We start from the raw sequence: 22,403 nt of genomic DNA, 5'->3' as shown, positions 1-22,403 counted from the left end.
ACATTCATCTAATGAAGATGCAATCATTCAAAAAAAAAATAAAAAATCCCTTAATATTTTTATCAGATCTAATACATCTAACAAAGATGTATTCAACAAAGCTTCATTTATTGATGTGTTATTGCATTATGTATTTAACAACACTTCATTGTTCGATGTGTAACTGCATAGTTGCATTTCATTTACATCTTTCAGGGTTAAACTTGATTATGCATCAAGTACTTCATGAGCTTGCGTTTGTACCCAACATTGTCAAATGTGATTGCACATGTGCATATGCAATAGGATATGCACATATATGTGAAAAGATCCATATGCAATCCTGGCAAGTATACATGCTATCACATATGTGAGTATGCACATACTGCATATGTGATCGCATATTGCCCAGCAATCAGAAATATGAACATTGGAACTTTTCTTTTCTTTTCTTTTTCTTTCTGTTTTTTTAATTGTAATTTCAGCCACTTTTGCCTATAAATCGGCACTCAAACAAAGAGTAATGATCCGGTGGGCAAAGTGTATGGGACCATTTACATGAACATGGATTCATTTGAACCCTGCCATCTACATCACCTATCTGAAGCATCCATTAGGTCCAGTGCACTCTTCATAGGCTGTCTTGAAAAATAAAAATAAAAAATCGTACCGATTAGATTATCTAAACCATTCAGTTGGTGGCGTGAAAAATGGATGTAGAAGAATGTTGTTGAATGACAGGCACAGTCACAGATGTTTAGGACCAACTAACTGCTGTGATTTTTGCCCAATAGCAGAAGAAGGAACTGCACCTAACATACTGGTTCAGATTGGTGATGTGAATGTCAACAAGTCCAGAGGTAATTATATACATGGGAAGGTTTCCATACACTTGGCCCACTAGATCATTACTCTTTGTTCATATGAATCCTGGACAAGCACATAGAAGACACCCATATCTTGGGTTTTACCACCCTTTCTAATTGCCCATGGAAAAAGAGGTTGGACTCCAAAATATACCTAAGCATCACATCAAAAGTGAAGAACAAACCCAAACATGACATCAGTATTTGAAGAACAATGGAACCAAGTATATCCAAACAAGGTGTCAATATTTAAGCAGAAGAACATTCAACAAAACAAGTAGATCTAATATGCGTTCATCTATTGAAGATGCACTCATTCAAGAAAGGTTGTGTAAATTTTTTTATGAGAACATCTCCCGTTAATGCCTTATATAAATTATTTTATCAAAAATATATAAACAATCTATAATTAAATTACAATACAAATATGCATGTCCTTCTATGGGTGGTTGAACATTGATGCCAAAAAAATGTAGATCTAAGGTTGTGATTCATGATTCACGAAATAAAAAATAAAAAATGCAAGGCAGGCCCCCACATATGCCATTGCAGCAATGGTGCCCAATAAAGTCCAAATGACAACCGGCAGTTACCTTATAATATGGAAACCGCATATAGGTGGTGGATCCTATCAATTACATCATTTTGATTGATAAAACATGAGCCCACATGTACCAAGACTCCAAAATGTGTTGTCCTAAGACTCCAAAATTTCTTGATGGGAGGCAGAAAATCTAGGCCTCTTCTTCCAGGCACTTAGGGCACCTACATCTGAAACCATAATCCGCAAGTAAAGCTTGTCTCTCTTTGTATGGAAGGTCCTCATCAATGTACGAAATGGTAATCTGCAAGCGTGTGAGAATCAAATATTGTGTTTGCTCATGTTTTGATCCCCAACAACCAAGATTGTTGAAAGACATAAAAGATCATTCCTCAGGGAACTACAAGGTCCGGAAGCACCAGTGTGCATAGTAACTAGATGCATCTAATTTGTACAAGTAGGACTCATGCCAATGATCCAGACCATTGACATGATGTTCCCCACCATGGATGGAGAATGCCCCCAAAAGTTTTCCAGGTCAAATGCATATATCCATTCCACCATTTTTTTTAAAAACCAAAAGGTAGGAGCACACCACACGTAGCTTTGTTGATTTGATAGCAGGATGTACAAACATTTAGGTGGGCTCCACACACAAAAATGGGTCTCACCCATGACATAAACCCCAAACCACAACAGACTATTAGTTTGAAGAGAAAAGTTGTTCCATAATTCTCCCCGTCCATTTGTTCGTTGGCCACTGATCCAAGAGTTATTTGTTGTTGGATAATGGGATCTACATGTGGGTTCCAACAGCACAAAAGTCAGGAACAAAATGGCGCATCAGGATATTGTTCATGTCATATTGCATCAAGACCATATAATTCCTCTTAGTCATCCAGGAGCCAGGAACAGGGTTTTTTGTAATTATAAATGAAAGCTTGAATCAGAACCAGATGCCATGGCTGAAAGTGAATACCTCTTCTCCTTTCAAGATAGGCCGCAGAGCTACTATTGTTGCTTGGCCATCTCTATCCTGTGAGTGAGAATCAGCCATTCTATACAATTAAGGTGAAAAAGTAAAAGACTCATCGATAGCCATGACTAGAGCTACCAATTGTGGTATTATAAGAGTGAATCTACTGAACGAGTTAAAGGGAGAGCTATTTTTATCCATTCACCCTGTCTTTCTACTTTTTTAGTACAATACTGCAAAGTTGTACTACACTACTAATGAAAGTAGAAAGAGGGTGCCTCTATCAAACAGGGTAAGTGTACATATTGATTCCCTTAACAGCCTAATGTGGTGGATGTTTGGCTCCCTGTAAAATATAACACCAAAATTCAATGATTACCTCATCTATTTTGAATGCTTTGGCATTTGGATAGCAAGAATGATTCATACAACTTTGTAGAGGAAAGAATGCGGTGCCTGAAACATAATAGGGGAAACAAACACTTGAGAAGGATATAAAATCTTAGGGAAAAGGATACAATAAACTGAAAAGTTGAAGATGTGAAATAACCACCAATTAGCTTATTTTGCAAAGAGTAATGATAGGAACTATGAACACTAAGCAAAATATTGGAAATGAGAGGATGTCAAGGTGTCTAGGATTTTCCAAAAGTCCATTTGGAAAGCTAAATTTCCATCATAATTGCACAAAGCATGAAGTGAAGAGGCAACATGTTTGGGTGACAATGCAGGGAAAGGTCTGTATTGTAACATTAGCTAGTATAAATGGTTATGAAGCAGGGAACATGAGTCTGGAGTGTGATCCATAATTCAAATACTATTTGGATATATGTTTTGACAATATTTTAAAAAAAAGTTGACATTAGACAAATTCATATTTACAGACTTTCTAATCCAATCTATATATGCCTTTTTCGGTACTCATTTTGTTGGTTCATTTTGATTCACAAGCCAGATAGGAAATTACCCATTTTTTAAATAAATCAACTGGTAACTTTGTGAATTGGATCATATAGAAGCAAACAAGGTACCCTACTTTTATTCACACAACCAATTCCAAGACAGAGAACCCCAACTTCTCACTAAGAACCCTAATAAAATTTCAAATATGCCAACAAGGATGGAATTTACTCATAGAAGGATTGAAATTCTAAGCCATACCTTGACAACAAACTGAATAATCATCACCAAGAGCATCTAGAAAGGGCTGTGTAACTTTTTCAGCTTCTTCCTACAAGATGTGATGTTATAATCCTAAGAAACAACAAGGGCAAAAACAACACTGGCATATCTTCAATGAGCAGAGGAGTCTTATGGAAGTCATAGAACAAGTGGTGGGAGAATTGCACTAACCTTATCAGGATATGGGAGATCATCAATGTATATAAAATAATCCTCCACAGGTGATGCTACAACCAAATCACTACACAAATAACAAAGATGTTGTCAAGGATTTTTGGATGTGAGGACAACCCATGGGGTTGGTTCGGAATGGAGTATCCCAACCTTTTTCTGATTTTCCATCCGAAAGGATTTGAATCAGAAAAAGTCGGATGTTTGGTCTCTCGAAGACATCCAGCACCAAAGTGGAAATTCATTAAAAGGCCATCTTTCTTCAATCCATTCTCTTCCTACTCCCACTCAAAATGAAACAGTTAGGGCTGCTGTATTTGATTCAATCAACGCCACCACATGAAACTGACCGTTAATATATTTTCCAAGATAAAGGATAGCATGCATTTACATGAGAGACCATTCAGAACTGGTTTCTCAGCAATCAGGAGACATTCTTGGCATTCAGGAGCCACGCAGTCCCAAGCCAATAATTTAGGATGTTTTCCAAAGCACAGCAAACCAGTTGAGAATGGTTTCCCACCAAAACACGCCCCCAAATGTCCCTTTTAAAGCACACTATTATTAAAAGAAGACTACGACATGAATATAAATGAAAATAGAAAAGAAAACATATAATAATTCTTGCAGAAATGCCATAACTTACAGATTGTTTAGCTCAAACATGCCAATAATATGCCCATAGATTTCAAGTGAAAATACTTTAGCAGAGTCAAGGAGTCTGATAGATAAAACCCACCTGATGAATAAGATATTCACTTTTGCACACAATAAACAGAGAGCCGCTAATTTGTAAACATAAAAGGATACATGGCGCATACTCCTTGTCAAAGATGTCTTCCTTGAGAACCTGCAGCGACTGCAAAATTAAATTGGATCCTTAGAACAAAAGGTTTTAAATAATTAAAATTTAAATTTAAAAAAATTAAAATTTAAAAAAAAAAAAAAACAACTACATAACTCCAATTATAACTACGATGAGAACTATAAGCCGACTTAAAGAGAGTAGAAGCCTACTTAAGAGAGTAGGATTCCTAGTCCAACTCTCGTCATGTATCAAATGCACCACATGCATGTGAGATCAGAATTAATCCTCAACTGGGCCCCACTGTATATGTATTGTGGCCCAAAATCAGGCTGTCTAGTCGTTATATGGAACATTCGTATTGGGATCAACTGTTGCCACACAATGCATCATAAAGCAGACCAAGATAATGGCCACAAAGTACTGGGTTTTTTGCAGCTTCACTTGAGGGTCATCCTATTCAGTACCGTATGTAGCCGATATGATAAACAAGAGGAATTATAGAATTCACCGTGTTGCATGATATTTAGCCATTTATCGTCACGAACTCTTTATAATGTTCCCTTGAATCATTGATCTATGTGATACATATTGACAATACTCGGACAATGCCAGTACCTCCTGAAAATTCCCCCCAGAAAAAAAAAAAAACAAACAAACAAACAATCAAAACCCCATTTTCCGGAGAAGTAATACACATCATTTTTGCACTTGTTATCGTAATGGGCCTCCCTACAAATTTCAGTATGCCCTACAACATCAAAAATCCATCATCCTGCCTATCCCACACACCCAAACAGACCGATGGCCTTCCACCTTACTGTGGGATCCAATCTAAGCCTTTAAAATCCCAATGCAAGGCACTAAATTAGATATCAAAAGATCTTACCATTTGATTTCCATCAAGCTTGATAAAAACATATCTATAATGAAAACAAACAATCCAAAGGTTAAAATGCATCTAAAAACATTTGAAAACCATATGACAGTGTTGGCCGGCTATTTTAAGCTTGATGGAGTATCCAAGAGGTAAGGTCTAGCTACTAAACTTAGTCCTGGGCAACAAGTGGATTCTTTTTTAAAGTACATCAAGCCTCACCTAAATCAAATGAGAACCCAATATCGCATGCGCCAACCACTATGTAATATCAAAAAGTGTGTCAAAGACCTATATTAGGACCCCTGAAGTCCCTCGTAATCTCAAGTATGAGGACAGGTTAGTGCACGATCAAGTTTCTCCAGTCCAAACATGATGGGTACTCTTGGTGAGGAGACTTCACACGATCCATCCAATGTAGATATTCAATCGAGTCTAGAACTAGATCTCAATAAACAAATGACCTGTACTATTCTCTATGAAGGACAACAACAACCAAATATAGATGGTGAAGATAAATCCATCCCATTTCATCATTGGTTAATATCACATGGGATAACCATAAAACTGACCACGAGTTGCCTTCCCCCACTGAGATGGTTGTGGAGAATTTTGGGTACTCAAGTGTATGGAACATCAACCTCCACTAGCCAATCTAGGCTGTTGTGTCCCTTGCATTCTTTACCCAAAGGCAAAGAAATTTCAGGAGAAATCCTTACAGCCCATTGATTTGTCAAAGTTTCCAATCAAAATTAACAATAAAGCACATAATAAAGTGGATCACTAGTGAACCTATTCCATTCACCAAAAGAGGTCACTAATGACCAAGTTCCTATCATCAAAACAATCGAATAAGTCAAATTGGCTTGAAAGGGCACACATTGTTAGTGCACTGATTTGTGCATCTTGTTTGTCAATCACCTGAGTCTATGTGTCATGTGTCTGTTGAGTCCTTGCAAGTTGAAGACCGAAAACACAAGAGAACATGAGCATCAAGGAGCAAAGAAGAGGTAAATGAAGTATCTTAGTGATTCTAACCCTTGACCCAAAATAACCCTTTAACCTTTAGATGATCCTTAACCTTATATGTAAACCTTGTTGATCATCCATTAGCCTTAGAAACTTAATTGGAACATGATAAATTAGGCTAGAAGAAATGCAAAGTTGTATGCCCAAAACAGCAGACTATCGAGTGATGTCCGATCTCATCGAGCATACCTCGCGGGATCTTCGATGCCATCGAAGATCCCCTCGATGGAATTGAGTAGGTAACTCGAATCTGTCCAACAGATATTGACCTTTTTATCTGAGTTTCTCGAAGGCATCAAGGACCCATCAAAGGGTCCCCTCGATGCCATCGAAGACCACTCAATGGCATCGAGTAGTATTGTGTAAACTGTCTAGTAAAAATTCAGCTGGAAAGTTGATTTTCTCAATGCTAAGACTTGCTTGATGCTATCGACAAAGCCATTTTTTGCCCCCTTTTTACCATTCGAGCTTGAACTTTATATATAAGGCATTCGGTTCTTGGACATTTTGATGAGTTTTTTGTACAATAGAAGCTTAGGTGATTTTATGATCATATCCTTCATCATAAGCCTTTAAACTAATGAGTTCTAAGTCATCGTCGTTAGGATTAACACTCTAATGAGGATGCCAACCTCCACCTTGAAGATGTGCTTAAACTCTACCATTTTCTAGATTTTATACCCAACCTCTATAGGTATGATCCTGTCTAAATCCTTTAGAAGACCCACTTACGTGAAAACCCTAGGATTATAAGAATTCACCAACCTCTCATCACCTTGATCAACTCAAAGGAGTAACACATGCAAGGTAATTGATCTTGGAGCTAAAGCATTAGCAATGCATCGGCATCACAATCGGGAGAGTAATGGAGAGCTAATTGAAGCACAGAAGAGCATCGATTAACCAACACGAGAAGGCGCTACAAAAGGACCTTAATCCAACAAGTTGTCATTTGTAACAGTCCATGTACACTCCTTTATGTAGGATTGAGTATAGAGTTTGAATTTCTAAATTCGATTAAATTCTTGTGTAGGATATTGTTTCTTATGTAGGACCTAAATTCAAATCCTTGTATAGGCCACCAGACAGGGGTGTGTGTGTGTTAGTCTCTGAGGGAGCCGCCAACAGGAATAAATGTAGGATCCTTGGATTAGGACTGAAGTTCATGTCGAGCCTATAGAAAACCACATAAGTCTCTGAGGAAGTCAGTCCTTATGTAGGATTGTAAAGATTAGAGGTGAACCTGATTCAAAATCTCTGATAGTGAAATCTGGAACACTCATGGGTTGAGTGTGTCCGCCGGGAGTGGAGTAGGGAAACCGAACCACTATACATTCGTGTGTTTGGGATTGTCTTTGAGCACTTGTTTAAGTATGCTTATGTGATTGTTTAAATGAATTATATGTATGCATAATTAGATGAATGTTAGAAGTTGATAAATAACATATCCCACACAAACATGTACACTATCATGTCATAGACTACTTGCTTAATTGTCACATCCATTGTAGTTTATGTGAATGGACCCACTATTGGCTTGGAAGCCTTGGTGTTACATTGCCTTGCTTAGTTTAATTAGAGACTAGTTTAAGTAGGCAATTGTGTTTAAAAGATATTTTATTTGGTCCTAATCAAACACACACACCCCCCCCCCCCCCCCCCGGACATAGCCTTTATTCCGTAGCTCCACCAAGCTTTCGCATTTCGTGGTATCCTATTCCACGCAATTTCACACATAACTCCAACAATGGATGCATGGATATATAATGTATGTAGGGACAGAGATAATGACTTTGAGCCACCTCATAACTCCATTTGGGTTTGAGGCAAAAGTATTGTTTTCATTCTCTTTGATTTATGGATGTATTGCTCATGTTTTATTACTTGCATTGTATGGTTTGAATTGAACAATATGAACTCATTTTGAATATATCATATAACTACATTGTTTTTTTTCCCAATAGCACTTGTTTAAGGCCTTATAAAAAGGAAACTTATTATGTATAGTTGTTTTTTGCAATATTTTGATACCTAAATGTGTAAACATGTATCTTTTGACATCTCTTGAAATGTCCATGAAAAATTCCTCCTTTTCCCAATGTTCCCTCAGCCATCGATACATATAACAATATTGATACTCTAATAGACCTTTTGATCTTCATTGAGTCATTGCATATCACCCAATTTTGGAAGATTTCATATTTCCATTCTTGAGTCGTCGTTGAGACTAGTGTTCTCAACCGTATCAGACAATGTTGGGAATTCGACAACTCGGCCTATGTAACTTGGCATCATATAGCACAATTCATTGAAAGGAAAACAATTGCGATTCAGTTGAGCGGGATCAACGACTTGGGAGATCAATGCAAGTTCATACAAAGGTTAGGCAATTGCACATATGCATGCCAAGTTTTTACAATCAACTTGAGTCACTCCTGGATCCCCAATTTCAGAGGTTTCAAATTACCCATGCTCAAGCTCCTTGCTAGCTTGGAATCCTCACCCCATAGCCAATTGCGTCGTGAATTCGGTGCTACCGGGCTTGCTTAAGTTGGTACCGGAGCAGGGTTCATTCTTCAGGAGGGAGACAATTGCAATTGTCAAATCAACAAGTTAGAGATCAATGCAATTTTCTACAACCGTTTGGTAATTGTAGATACACACACCAAGTGTTCGATGATTGCTTGATTCATGGAAATTTCTATGAAGGTTCGGTGAATTGTAGTTGGGCACATCAATTAAAATCAAGGTGTTCAATAGCAGTAACGGTGGTCGTAACGGCCACTGCCATTACCATTACGATATGGGTTGTAACGGTCATTATGGCATTTTTTATTTTGAAAAAACATGTTTTTGGACCGTTATGGGTCCGTTACGGGCAGTTTTTTTCCTATAATGGCCTTTTTGGCCCTGTAACGCGTAATGGTTATGGTCATTACCGTTACGTGACAGTTTTTGTATACATTGATTTCAATAAAATTTTTGGATCCATATATAGGCTCTAAGGATCCATATATATAGTCCAAAAAACCATGCCCAAGAAACATAGATGTCCGTTTTTTTTTATTTTTTTCTTGAGCCTATGCCTAAGATACTTTGCTGGTATCAACTCAAATCATAAATAAATAAAATAATTCTAAAAATAATAACAATAAACTGAACCAACTGATGCTCAATCATGCGAAGAACTAAAAAGATCAGATTATAAAATATTTATTTCTGTATATTGTGTACACAGTTTTCCATTGAGACTAATGGGCTCTCCAAGTGATTATGAGAAAGATACTAGTGCAATTTTCAACTTAAAGGTCCTGGAGAATCAATACAGTTAGGAGGAATGCAATACTGGAAATCTATCCAAAAATGACGGTCCATGCATGACACCAGTTGCTGGAGAGCGTACCATGAATGCAAGTTTCTTTATTTGCTGTCTAAATGATGTTTCATCATGACAATCAACATCATCTGGCAAAGCAATGCAGTCCCACCACCTACAGGCATATATAAATACTTGTCTTAATTTGTTTTAACAATAATTTTCTACTCCCACAACAAAGCTACATGAAAATGCAATGAAAAGGGAAAGATATGAATTAAGAGTAACATCCATATTAACTGATACTTAGGATACTCGAAACTAAATGATATGCATCTATGGAACCATAACACCTTAAAATTATTGAATAGGTAAATACAAGGGAAATTATGCTGTTTCATATAATTCAATGCAACATGAGAAGGTATAAGCATAAAAATGGCGCAGAAGAACACGTGTTGATGCCAATGTACGAACAAGTTATGGGACTGAGCAGGGCCTAGGCATGAACCATAGCGAGCTGCCATGCTTGACCCCAAAGGGCGGACAAGGCACCTGTGTGCAGCTCCTTGTAAAAATGAGGTGCCGCATGGGGCCATGTTGGTCATTTTACAACCAGAAAAGGATAGGAATTTTTTAGAAAATATCTTTTGCAAGGAAAATTCACTCTCAAAATTTTGTCTTGATTATGGTATTCATTTTAAGTAAGCTTCTCGACACTGACGGACACTTAGATATTAAACATGGAGGGATGCTTGATTGCTTTAGCCTTGTGTGTCCAAATGAATGGTTTAATTATTCAATATATGGATGTTTAATTGTTTGCTTTTAATGGTTTGTATATCTCTGATTATTTTTGTTTACATGATTTAGATGAGTTCGGATTTTTATCAAAGGAAAAAAAATAAATAAATAAATGCATCTTGAAAAGAAGAGAGTATATTATCGTTTGTGGGAGGATAATGAAGCTGATCAGGTAAAGCCACAACATGGTCCATCTAACAAACAGTTTGTGGATGTCCTTACAAAAGGCCTATCAAGGGAACGAACGCTGTCTTAAGCAAGCTTTCGGTGCACCAAAACTGCATCTAATCTTGAAGGGAAATGTTCAAGAAATGACATGACTTAATATTTTTTTGCTTCTTATCATTTCTTCACATGAAGAGGTTAGAGAAGGGTGCATCCATCATCTGTATTTTACTAGTGGAAAAGCCTGAAAGTTCAGTTTACATGTGTAAAATGTATATCAGATTATATAAGCCCGCACACAGCAGACAGTCGTTCATGTATGTGGAGCATTGGAGCCATGCATCAGGTGGGGCCCCCTTGTAGATGACCAGGCCCAAAAATCAGGCTAGTCCATTCATCAGGTGGGGCACACGTGCAGTGGATGTGGATCATTAGAAAATTTTGTTAAGCTGAACATTGTTTTCCCACGTGTGACCCACCTGATGACTGGACTGTCCTGATATCCAGAACAACACATATACCCACCTATATACAACTTGGATGTCCCACAAAAAGGCTAGGTTTGCATGCATGTCTGTGTCCAGAGATAAATGCTGGCCTTAGGGAATCTCATGCATATGCATGTATCAACAAAGAGTCCAGTTTTTTTTTTCCAATGGTAACAAAAAGTTCATCAATAGCACTTTAATAAGATTCTTAGCTCAACAACATCTCATATTTACATGCACATATCCATGCACAAATATCTCTACGTTGTTTACATTATAAGGCAAATGCTTTGACTTAATTGATAAGCTACATCTATTGTAAGAAGACAGAGAAACACGACACACCTTCTCTTGAATCCCATTGAGATTGGTTTCCAAGCCTCCAAAAGCAGACGAAATCTGGAACCATCCACTCCATTTACCGTAGTAGGCTGTTTTTGGTCTTGATGACGTGATTTCAACTTCTTGTACCTCAAAATCATGAATGAGATAACCTACAAAATGGAAATGAAGAAATATGATTGGGAAAGAGGCATCATTTAACTTCCACCTGTCTATATACATATCATAAAATTTTCTCCATTTGTGATATGCTAGTTTGACCCTTATCCTTTTTCAATTTACATAATTTTGCTAGAAAAGTATGGGACATCTTCTTGTATCAGAGTGAGCATAAAAACATTGAGAAAAGCAAAAAATAATAATAATATAATAAAATATTTATTAAAAAAAAAAAAGAAGAAGAAGAAGAAGAAGAAGAAGAGGAAAATAAAAAACTGAACACAACATGTTCACAAAATATTGCTCATGAATAGGGTATAGAGATGTTTACCAACCTTCTTTTTTTAACTTTGCTAACCTTTTAGTTAGGAAGTTCAGCAGATGATTGGGCATAAGCCTTGTGGTGTAGAACACTCAAAAAATACAACTTTGTATAGAATACAAAGGTTCTTTCACTTATTTATCTGTGATACGATAGAAGTACTTAATCCAACCCATCATTGTCACAAGCAGAAGCCTATGTACCCAAGGGCACTTTAATCAGGGCTTCAAATTGGGCCAGGCTCAACCTGATCCCAACTGGCCCAACCTGATTCTAACTTGGGTTGGTTTGGTTTAGGTTCGGGCCAGATTCTTGTAAACTGATTCTAATCCAGATCAGGTTCAAGTTGAGTCCCAACTTGTAACCCAACCTGGACATGCAGCACTCAACCCAACCCGCCTCCAATCTATAAGAGTTTTAAACCATTCGTGGCATGGTTTAAGTTCCCATTTTGGCATGTAACTCGTTTCAAACCAAAACCGAGTCAAATTGGACTTGATCAGTTTGTCCTAGCAGGTCATGACACAACCAACTCAGTTCTCCCTCAAGGCTCAGTTACTTGCTATATTTAAAACATGATACCTAGTGGGGATCTTCATATCAGCGGTTTGGATCAAATTTCATTACTCAAACAGAAGAATTAGGGTTAAGCCAAGTTCAAGTTAGACAATATGAAAATGGGTTGGGCCGGTGTTCGAAATATTAGTATCGCATCCTTGGGATACAAATACACATCGGTTATGGCACAGGATATATCGTTTGTATCAAATAATTTATCACACTTTTTGCAAAACATGGGAAAATTTTGGTAAAATGGTTGAATTTTTCAATGAAACTTCAGGGATTGTTAAAAAAGACCTTAATACATACTTTTAAACCATAACATCTAAAAAACGAAGTACACATAATAGGTTTTCTTGGTATAGTCCTAAGCTATGTTGTCTGACTGAACTAATGCAACTATATTTAAATTGAATGTGTAATATTTAGAATGTATGTGATGATCATTTAATCAAACACTCCTAAATATTTTGAAATTAGTCTCAATTGACAGCTGGTTGAATGAAAAATTTAAAAATAATAATAATAATTTTTAATTAAAAAATGAATTTTTATTTATCGAAAATTGACTAGGACTTGACAAATCGGTAGACTGATCAACCCTTATACATGCTTTGACTTCATGTTTGGAGTGCAACATTGTAAGCAATTTGGGAGAAATTGCGAAATTTTTGAATTTTTCTCAAATCGGATCACCTACACTCAAAATTTCAAAATTAGGGTATATCTGATGATCATTTCACCGAATACTCGTAAATACTTCGAAATTAGTTTCAATTGACAACTGGTTGAAAGAAAATTAGAGAGTTAACCTAGTGGGTGTCGGGAAAGAAAGGAGTTTAAACATTGACATGATTGAGGATATGTATAAGGGAGCAGTAACAAATGTGAGGACCACTAGTAAATAGACAAGTGACTTTCCTGTGACGCCCCGTCACTGTTGCATATGTGGGCGGGCACACGTGGGTGGACGCTGATGTGGGTAGGGCCTAAGGGTCCTGACGAGCTACCAGTGGTTGGCATACTACTATCTTGGCAGGCTACCGTGTACGCAATGGGAGGTTGAACTTGTCCCACATCGGAAACGCTGTCCGAAGTAATGATGGTTATATGTGGAGACTCACCCTATACTGTATGAGGCCTCCTGTGGGTGATTGGCCCTGAGCTTCCGCTAAGCAAGAACAAATCCGTGAGGGTTCGCTGGGCTGATGTGGGCGGGACCACAGGAGCACCGAGTCTGGGCAAGCTACCAGTCGATCGAGACCCAAAGCGGACAATATCATACCTTAATTGGTACGAAGCCTTTTGGGGGCAACCGTGAGAACAAAACCGTGCAGGTCCAGTGGGACCCAGAGCGGACAATATCGTATAATGCTAGTCGGGCCATTACAAATGGTATCAGAGCCGAGGACGGCTCTGCGGATATTGTAACGCCCCGTCACTGTTGCACATGTGGGCGAGCACACGTGGGCGGGGCCTAAGGGTCTGGGCGAGCTACCAGTGGTTGGTAGGCTACTGTGCTAGCAGGCTACTGTGTACGTAGTGAGAGGTTGAACTTGTCCCACATCGGAAGCGTTGTCCAAAGTAATGATGGTTATATGTGGAGATTCACCCTATACTGTATGAGGCCTCCTGTGGGTGATTGGCCCTGAGCTTCCGCTGAGCAGGAACAAATTCGTGAGGGTTCGTTGGGCTGATGTGGGCGGGACCACGGGAGCACCAGGTCTGGGCAAGCTACCAGTCGATCGGGACCTAAAGCGGACAATATCATACCTTAATTGGTACAAGGCCTTTTAGGGGCAACCCTGAGAACAAAACCGTGCGGGTCCAGTGGGACCCAGAGCGGACAATATCGTACAATGCTGGTCGGGCCGTTACAAATGATTGTGACGCCCCGTCACTGTTACACATGTGGGCTGGCATACGTGGGTGGACGCTGATGTGGGTGGGGCCTAAGGGTCTGGGAGAGCTACCAGTGGTTGGTAGGTTACTGTGCTGGCAGGCTACTGTGTACACAGTGGGAGGTTTAACTTGTCCCACATCGGAAGCGCTGTCCGAAGTAATGATGGTTATATGTGGAGATTCACCCTATATTGTATGATGCCTTTTAGGAGCGACCCTGAGAACAAAACCGTGCGGGCTATGCCCAGAGCGGACAATATCATACAATGTGGGCATGGGCCGTTACATTTCCAATTATTGTACACTTGCACCAAGGTTGGCATTGAGCAACCAAACAAGTTAGTGAAGCATTTCCAAGATGAGATCCCATGGATTATGTTGTTTGCAGGTGGCATAGTTTGATTAACAAGATGAGGGAGGGTGTAAACACAAAGTTAGATTTATGGAGAGATGCTTAAGAATCTAAAGGATTTAAAATTAGTGGGTATATGGAATGCAATTTTAGTAACAATAGGAATGGAAGCAATGAATAGTTAAGATCGTCAACCAAAAACTTTCCCAAAAGGACAATTTTCAACATTTGGGGTCAATAATTCATGAGAGTAGGGAGGATGCCCATAGAATTCAAGCTAGGTGGAAGAAATGGAGATGTGCCTTTAGAGATTTATGTGATCATCATGTCACACTCAAACTGAAAGGGATATTTCATAATATAGCTACAAGACCAGCCATACATTATGGGGCAAACTGTTGGGTAGTTAAGGAACGACATGGTCATAGGATGAGAGTAGTTGACATGAGGATATTGAGATGGATGAGTGGCAAGATGAGGAAAGATAGTATTAGAAATGAACGCATTCACAGGAACTTAAGAGTAAGTAGGACCAATAGGTAATAAGATAAGGGAAAGTAGATTTACATGATTTGGTCATGTGCAATAGAGATCACGAATTGCACTGGTTCGAAGGAGTGAGCAGGTACAAGTTGAAGGCTCTAAAAGAGGGCAAGGGGAAGGCCCAAAAGGACATGGGTGGAGGTAATAACAAAATACTTGATGACCTATGGTCTAACTGAAGTTATGGCCCTAGATAGAGTGATTGATGGAATAGGATTAATGTAGCCGACCCCGAATGGTTGGGATAAGGCTAGATGATGGTGATAAATGCTAGTGCATGAGGTTCTTGAGCAAAACTTAAAATCTCAAACAAATGAAAATAGATTAATATCATGAGTACCTTGGCAGCAAGGAGGAAAATATCATTCGTTCCTGGAAAGAAAGAAATCAATATAAAGATAATTAGAAGGGATAAAAAGTATTAGAAAACAAATGTGGCTTCAAAAATGAGAAAAAGAAAATTATTAAAATGGTTCCCAATGAGAACAGTATGATTCTAATAGAGCAGAATGTGCACTGGAGTTGACATCTTACTGTTAGCATGTTCTATAAATTTAACAAGTGCTTCCCGACGTGAGGATCCTAAGCTCTCTCCAGTACATAGTAAGTAATGAAACAATTCCCAATCAGCCTCCGCACACACTTAGCTACAAAAGGTTGGCAATTCAACATTACTCAAAAGCATGTCAAATTACATACGTAGAATTTAATGAAAGAAAAATAGGCATCAATCACTAAACCAAATTAAAGAATGTAGCCAAGCTCAGACAAATTACATTTGGGAAACAATGTCATGGGGGGCGGGGGCAAGTAGATAAAAGGGTGTATCCTCCATGTAGAAATTATTGGGTCCTGATGTGTCACACCATGAATGATTCCTAATACACCTATTTTGTACAAGCAAGCCAATGATCAAGAGTGCTGATCAGATGAGGCCCACAGTCTTGGGGGATATCTAAAAGAACTTCTAGATAAGAGGATCCTAAGCCATCCAAATGTTCAACCTTGTTTTACTGACCATTGTTGTCCATTTCCATTAATTTTCTACCAAGGATACCCAAATAGCAAATTGTCACTCCTCTTGAATCCTGCCCTACTCTCACTTAGTACTTTCTGGAACCGAGCTTTTATCTTCGCCAACTCCCTGCCGCCACCATCATCACATCCCTTTCATTTGTCAATTTTGATCCAGATATTCAGCTATTTATTAGTTACAAAATTTATTAAATGAATCTTACCCAATCAAAATTGAAGGGAAAATTTTATAGGATTGCCATAAGATCAGTCATGCTTTATGGGAGAGAATGTTGAGCAATCAAGGAACAACATGTTCATAAGATGAGCGTAGCTGAAATGAGAATGATGAGATGAATGAGTTGCAAGAAGAGGATGGATAAAATTAGATGAACACAGAATAGAGAATTTAGGAGTAAAACCAATCGGTAAATAATATGAGAAGTTGACTTGGATGGTTTTGCCATTTGCAACAGAGACCAAGAACTGCACTGGTGTGGAGTGAGTTGGTTCAAGTTGAAGGCTCTAAAAGTGCAAAGAGAAGCCTAAAAGGATATCGGTAGGTAGTCAAATGGGCCCAACCACCTCGTCCAAATGTTAGGCTGGTCCAGTCATCATGCAGGCCACTGTTGGCAATTTATTTGATGCTCACGTTGGTGTGACCTGCATGATTAGTGGACCACCTCCATCTTTAGCCCAGGTTATCAACACAATGTGGTCCACTTGATGCATGGGTACAATGTCACACACAAGTGCCATTTTGAAATGATTTGCTGCTTTTTGAAGTGTGCAGGTGCATGTGAGCTTTAGTAGAACTCTAGAACAGAAACATGTTGTGTTACCAACATCTATCTTTCATTTACTAAGGTATGAAATAACATCAGTATCCATAGAAACTTACTGACAGTAAAGCAACAGAAATTACATTTAACCATAACAAATTCTCATACAAATCCAGAAAGCTACAATCTCTTTGTGGAAGCCAACTATCAAAAACAACACTCAAATTTTATGGTGAATACAATTAAAATATAAACCCTTGGTCAGAAGTTTCTTGTGGCCTTGACTTCTAGGCTTTCGCTATTGCTTACACCTGTAATTATAGTTAAGATGGCTCCATTTCTCTATAACTAGAATCAGTCTTTATAGGATTACATGGATTGAATACAAAAGACAAGTGATATGTTGGCAAGAAAGACAGTTGCATGTGAAAGTTCACATCACATGCATCCCATGAATGGAAACTTCACCTGGAAGCAATGCATGACATGCATCAACTGAACCCAAGCGCAGTTAAAGGAGCAGAATTTATGTCCAGTGAGCAGCCCATTGTAGAACTTTTGCCAAGAATCATAAGAATTCTTGCTTTGGATAAGATTGGCAAAACGGAATAGTAATGCCAACCCCAAATAGTTGGGGCAAGGCTATAATGATGGGTTGAACACAATAATGAAAATTTACACATGAGGTGCGTATATTTATTAGCTTTGTTCACCTGCAGTAATGTTCTTCTTCACACCCTCCAGGACATGGAATGACCGAAGGCAATGTAAATTGCTTCGAGTGTGGCAAAGCCAAGCTACCATTTACTAGCGCCTCCAAGACCTCTTTTGGTACAAGATTGTTGTTCTTCATATTACTTGAAGAACATGACTGAAGACTGTCATGGTTCACCGTGGGAGTATTATCTTCTTCATCCGATAATTCAACTAAACAAGCCTCTTCTAAAGAATGTGAAGATGTCTCATGATCATGTTCTGTATTTGCTGGTAATCCCAGAGATTGCAAATAGAGTTTCCTACCAATCTGAAGTTCTATCGAACCAATATAACAAAAACAGTAGCTACATACAAGGCAGTCAACCTGCAAAACATAAGAAATTAGTGAGCGATATGTATATATGAGAGGCCAATGTAAGATGAGTGAAACTAAACAACTGCATGACCACCACACTTGTTGGATGGCGGTTACTCATCCACCATACACGTGGGACGTGGCGTATATGTATTTCAATGCCAACCACCAAAATAGTCAGCCCCACCGTGGGTGTAGCAAAGCCCAAAAATCACACCGAGTGACTGATCTTAACCATACATCCAATTAATTTGGACATTTGACCATTTTCCTCTTAGGCATATGTTGGATGCAAATTGGATGGCTACATACATCCAATAAGTGTGATTTAAGGACACGATACATCCTCATTAGAACTGAGTGACGGTGTATGCCAAATGTACAGTGGATGAGGCATCACCATCAAGAAAGCACAAAGAAACCATATAGAAGTATAGCCCAAGAGTATGAAGAAACTGCAAATTCCAAAGAAAGAATGGAAAAATGAAAGATTAGATAGACATAAAAGCAAAAACATGGTCACTGGCACAACCTTATTCGAACTGTGTTGAGCACCAACAAGCATTTGGTCCCTAAAAACCAACTCCCCCTCTTTGAATTCCAAGCTTGCATAGACAGCTGCAATTGCCAATCCAAATTGAAGATATCACAATTCATGAGAAGTACAATAAAAGTGAATAGACAGTGCAAATAGATCATGCTAAGGGAGTGTTTGGGTTGAGGATATACTACCAAAAGCAAATAATTTTCCTTTAATTTAACATTTCCTTTTTTTTCTTTTTTCTCTTTTTCTTTTTTTCTTTGGAAAGGCTTTCATTTGACATTTTTCCCTGTTTGATAAACATAAAAGGAGAAAGAAATCAATTTCCTTTGCTAAGCAAGGGAATAAAACTTTTTTTTCAAAATATCAATTGGTGGGAAAAGAGGTTTCTCTATGATGTGATGCTTTTAGTGCAAAATTGGAAGGAAAAAAAGGTTTCCCTTTGAAAATTGAAATTCAAAGCAGACAGTTTATGTAGTAAAATGAACAGGTGCAAAGGTTTTCCTTCCCCCAACACCAATCTCACTTTACCATCCGCCTATGTCACACTTGTACTTTCCCTTGGCTTCCCTAGTTTACCATCAATCCAAACACACCCTAATAGATCACAAAATGTAAAAGATAATCCTCAACATTGAAAAGGCGAAGTATGATCTACAAATTGTTTCTAGCATCATTCGTATGCCTTTTCTAACTTTTCCTATTTATCCTTTTTTTTCACACATTAGTAATTGAACACAACTTTTTAGACCCAGTCTGCAAAAAACCATAATCTTCAGCAAAGCATTGGAATGCAGCTGCAAAACGCTATAACAGAACTATACTATATAGCATATACTGTACCAAAGTGGGTTGGGTGTCATAAAAATTATTGGGTGTGCACAAAAAATAATGTGGAGGTACTATCATCGAACAGATTCTAGGCGATACACTAAGATCACATGCATATGCATCATTTCTTGCATTTGCATTTTCAAGCATGAGAATATTATCCAGGTATGGGAATGTTATGAATTAGTTCATACTCCGGCAGAGCATGACCATCCATAAGCATGCACATAGCTATTGACACACTTAGCATATACATGCATGCTGTAATTCAGTCCAAATCGCACCCAACTATAGATAGGACATGCCTCAACATGGACACATGGACATACTGTTGAACTGGACCCCTGACCATTTTACATTTTAACTGTATACTTGATGGCTGCTGATTGGATATTTCAGATCATACGTTCAGTGTGATCTTTGGCTTATGAGACCCATCTACAGTTTGGAGCTAATTTCAGTATCCTGGGCTGATGAATCATATGATACACAGCCTATGTGTTTGCTCAATATACACAGATTTTCAGTTCTGAAAACTGGGACCCACAGTTCAGCAATCCAGACAATTAGTATATTGCCTCGCACTGCTAGTGAACTACTTCCCAGATCAGTATATCCCAGCAACCAATCTTGGAACTTTTGATCAGCTGAATGTGGACCATTGTTGCATTTCTCTTCTTAACTATGAATTTGTGGACCACAAATCGAATGGTTAGGATTGTCTCATTGAGGAGAGTTTTATGGCTTGGATTATAAAACCACGAGTCTCACTTTTCAGAACCAAAAACACGTAGATAATGGAGCCAACCACAAATGGCTCAGTTTACACTATGGTGGGCCGCACCTGTACCATTTCTGGGCCGATTAAAACCGACAATGTTCCTCTCAATCAAGCATTATATAATCGCTCTTCACAACATATTTTTATGTGGAGTAAACATCATCAGGCATGCCAAATTTACAGCAAAACGAAGTAAGCGAATATCTACACCCGCTATTACTGCTAAACACACCCATCATTTCTACTCTTGGTTATTAAAAAAAAAGTATAAAATCTTTACCACAGTATAACCAAAAACAGAAAAGATGGGCGAATTAAGTAGACAGTGGGTAAAATGAGTAGACAGAGAAGATACCCTTTCCATGTTCTTCACTCTGCTTAATTTCGAGACCATGACATGCCCTTCCTGTAATAAGCTGGTCATAGTAGTCCTGTATCAAAAATAAGGGTGAGAATGTCAACTTATGTCACAGGCAACCAAATTGATATTTACACCCACCTTTTTATATACTTGCACCCCATTTTTTAGGCACATTGAAAAGGGGTATGTGTATAAAAACAGAGGGAGAGTTTGGAAAATAAAAATACAAGAGAAAGGTGTCGTTGGAGATGGAATGCCTGAGAAGATTGAGGAGAGGGAGGTGCGAGCAGGGCTGCAATTATATCTGAGTACTCCTTGTCCAAAGGGCAGATTATACTCGCCATCCGTTTTCAGAGAGAGAGAGAGAGAGAGGAGGAGGGAGGGAAGGTTTTGAAAATCCTTCGAGAGCGCCGGGGAGAATGGAAGAGGAAGCTTGCCACACGAACGCTCCAGCTCTACGAGAGATGATTAATGTGGTAGGTACATGGATAAAGAGAAGAGATCATCATTTGCTTCTCAAGTGTAGAGCTTGAATCGGTTTTGAAAATCCTTCGAGAGCGCCGGGGAGAATGGAAGAGGAAGCTTGCCACAGGAACGCTCCAGCTCTACAAGAGATGATTAATGTGGCAGGTACATGGATAAAGAGAGGAGATCATCATTTGCTTCTCAAGTGTAGAGCTTGAATCGACAATGTTCCATCTTTATTGAAAGCTCATTTTATAGCACGATCCCAAAAATAAAGTAGATCCAAATTTAAGATGGACCATTGTAGAGGAAATAGTGGTAATTGAACATTAAAAACTTTTAGTGGGCCACGAGAGCTTTGGATGAAGATGATATTTGTGTAGTTTCTTGGTCTAGCTGTTCGTGACCTTATCAACAGGTTGGATGGCAAATAAATATTCCAGTGGAATCCATGGAGTTTTTAATAATGGGGTTCAATCTTGATTGTTTCTTGTGGTGTAGTCCACCTAAGATTTAGGTCAGCTTAATTTTTTGGGATATGTCATAAAATGAGCTGTCAAAATAGTTGGATGGTGTGGATCTAAGGCACATACATCAGTGTGAGACCCTGGCCTTACCAGAGGCCCACCTTATGTGTGTATTTAGTATCCACCCAATTCATTCATTCGATATTGGGGTGGAATTGTTTGCCAACATGTACATTTTAGTCCCACTTTTGAAAGATCAAGCATGCTTAAATGAGTTGATTACAATCTTATTTGAAAACTCGTTGAATTAGTTTTCCAATTAGTCAAAGATTGCTCTTATTTAACTTGTAATGAGATAAGCGTAGCAAATTTTGTAGGATCGCACAAGATTTGAAATGAGAACAATTTGTTAATGTCATTATAGGCTTTAGGCCCACTTTTGAAAAGTTAAAATATATTCAAACAATATGATTTTAGTTATATTTGAAAGTTTGTCAATTTATTTTTACAACGAGACCAAGATCACCTTGATTTGGCCTACAATAAGGGAGTTATAACCATTCTGGTAAGATCGCATGATGTTGGAAATGAGAATGAACACGAGTGTACCTGCATTCACATTTACACTCCTTTCCAACTAGGGTTGTACACGAACTGAGTTAACTCGGTTAACTTGCTCGACTTGACTCGAAAAAGCTCGATTCGACTC

General features: G+C 38.4%; 1 pseudogene; it reads right to left on the bottom strand.

Moving 5' to 3' along the window:
• Positions 1-1,060: 1,060 nt before the first annotated feature.
• LOC131221492 (histone-lysine N-methyltransferase ATXR2-like) lies at positions 1,061-21,293 on the bottom strand (annotated as a pseudogene).
• Between the last annotated feature and the right edge of the window lie 1,110 nt (positions 21,294-22,403).

This window comes from Magnolia sinica, chromosome 12 (genome assembly GCF_029962835.1).
Source record: "Magnolia sinica isolate HGM2019 chromosome 12, MsV1, whole genome shotgun sequence".
NCBI lineage: Eukaryota > Viridiplantae > Streptophyta > Magnoliopsida > Magnoliales > Magnoliaceae > Magnolia > Magnolia sinica.
This window is presented reverse-complemented; position numbering and strand designations above follow the sequence as displayed.